Source organism: Sinocyclocheilus grahami, unplaced genomic scaffold, assembly GCF_001515645.1.
Source record: "Sinocyclocheilus grahami isolate Dianchi unplaced genomic scaffold, SAMN03320097.WGS_v1.1 scaffold1209.1, whole genome shotgun sequence".
Taxonomy (NCBI): domain Eukaryota; kingdom Metazoa; phylum Chordata; class Actinopteri; order Cypriniformes; family Cyprinidae; genus Sinocyclocheilus; species Sinocyclocheilus grahami.
This window is the reverse complement of record NW_015506388.1, coordinates 276,539-279,344: the sequence shown is the minus strand read 5'-3', so window position 1 is coordinate 279,344 and position 2,806 is coordinate 276,539.

The window sequence follows — 2,806 nt, the reverse complement described above, 5'->3', positions numbered from 1 at the left end:
AGTCCCTGAGCCAATATACTGTCCAGGGGGGCCAGAAAACCTAGCGGTACACACTGAAAATGTGATTTTATTGTTATTTTCATTTTTATTTTTTGGGGGGAATAAACAGTGTTTCGAGATTTTTAAGTTTATCACTGAAATAATAAAATTTTTATGGGGGTGTAAATAACAGTACAAATAGTTCTAAAGTGTACCATATTTAAGGTGCAAATAAGGTGCATTCAAGCTATGTCGGAAATACCGTAATTATGAGAAAAGCATTCATGTTCTTGTAGAAACTCTCAGTCACAATTTGTAAACTCAAAATTTTCTGAGAGCTCCGATTTGTACCAAAAACATTTCAAATGGAATTGGCTTTAGCAGTAAAGTCGGTTTTTTTTCTGTTTAATAATTCCTGTAATTAATTATTGTTAATGTCTTAATAATGCAAGAATAATCTGAAAATAAACAATATATAGACATACAATTGTTTTAGACTAGCACAAATTTGAATAACTTTCTAATGGCATTTTCATAACGACATTGTGGATTTGTCCATTAATTACTCAAATTACACAGATTCATTTTGCCATATAGTGTTGTCATAGAAACGTGTACTTACAAGTCCAAGGACATGAAATGCTCCGTCTGGGTTGTCATCTAGTACTTTCAGTAATTACGGCATGGCGTGAATGCAGAATATTTGTAGTTCGTTAATCAAAATAGTAACTCGGTGACACTGACTTACTGTATAGGTGGTCAAATGTTCTTACCACCACTGAAGCACAAGATTATTGGATAAACTCTCAGATAATGCTCAGATAATATGTGTATATATATATATATATATACATATAATTCTGTAAAAATATTTTTTAATTAAATTGAATTCGGCACCAATTTCAGTTCTACTGTAATCTCTGTCAATCAAAATCTGTGAATAGGAAAGTTCTGATTTGTTTTGCAATCCTAAAACAGCTACCTTTAGTTGCTTTAGTTTAAGCAATTTATTTTTAATTGCAATTAGCAACACTTCATTCATTCAGTTTCGTGCATATATGATTACCTCTCTGATGCTGTTAGTCACTCCACTCTTTTGCCAACTGGTGGATTTTGAAGGTTTTTAGTCTAATCAAGTACTTATTTGGAGAGATTAGTTCTTATTAATGAAGCTAAATTTGAACCCAGGCTGATTAATCAGCTCAGTTACAGGAGGTTTAAGCATGCTATTTTTCTTCCATGAATTAGTCCGAGCATCAGGCATATTTGGTTCAGTTAAGAAGCCGCTCTCACTTTGATCACGCATAGTGTCTGAGTGTCCATGTGCAGTCTTGTATGTAAAAACTGCGATGTGAACTGCATTAACCGAACTCACCGATAAATCCTGTTACCTCCTCAGCAAGTAATATGCTATGATGGGTTTCAGTTCAAGAGGCCTCATCTTGAAATGGCGCCTCTTTGGGGGTGGGGGGGGGGGGTTCTGCTTACCCTGACACTTCAGTCCCACCTCAAATGGATGACAGCGTGACGGTAGGCCTTTGTTTGCCATCGCCCAAAAAATCAATAGCCTACACTTAGCCTACACTGCGGTGAAGCTAAAACTTCATGATTTATAGCTCGTGAAGATAGGCGTCTGCAGCAAAAATGTCAGCCTTCATGGCCAAAAGGTCTGGCCGTGCTCTCAAAGTGAGACAGCAATGAGACAGCAAAGAGACACAGACGAGATGCTTTGCTAGTCTGAGTTCTCAGAGCTTTATGAAAAAACAACAAGACCTTTTCACAAGATTATGCACATTTAAATGAAATGTACTCAAGAATGCATGCATATTTAGTGAATTTGATCCCAGCTAACAAAAACATGTTCTAAGAACATTTGCTAACATCCACATTAAGTTATGAAAATGTTATTTCTGATTGCCTTTTAAACGTCCAAAACGTTATTTTTTTATGTTTTGAGAACATTTTTTTATTGGTTATGTGAACATTAGGGGAACATTTAATTCTTTCATTTTGAAAACACTATGAGACTAATGCACTTGAATGTTCTCTCAACTTTTAAAACACCCATTTTTATATTTAAAGAACGTTTCTCTTACGAAATGTTACTCTTGTTCCCTGTTAGCTGATCCTTAAAGGACTTCTGAGAATAATGGTCGAGAAAATGTTCCAAAAATGTGTTCAAAAACGAATGTTGTGTCATGAACATTATAAACACTGTCACAATGTTCTCTGCTAACTTTAGAAAAACATTCAGCAAATATTAATAACGTCATAAAGTACATTCTACTTTCTACATTCTGAGAACATCGTTTGAAGAACGCTTCCTCTGGGCATTATTCATTTATCAAGTACAAATAACATCATAAGGACGTTCTGAAAGCATTGTTCTAATTACGTTTCCTCTAGAGCGTATATAAAATATTGATAATGTTAGACCGTTCCAAACATCATTTTAAGAATGGTTTGTCCTAACATTTACATTACCTTTAAATAATGTAATGGGAACGTTCCCTGTTAGCTGGGATTGTGTTTATTAGATGTACAGCAATTATATTTACTGTTATGTTTGAAACATTAACTATTCGAAAATGTATTTCCACACAAACGATCTTGTCAGAGTGTTTTGATAGCATTTGTATCATTTGCATGTTGATGAAAACAAAATTTCTGAGATTAAATCTCACTGAAGCAGAACTTTTGCATGCTGACATTTTAATCATAACTGTGGACGGACAGTTGGTTGAATAAATAATAGTGGAATTATACAAAGACTGTCACTGCCGTACCCTTACCAAAAAGTAGTATACTTCAAGTTTATTTTAGTAAG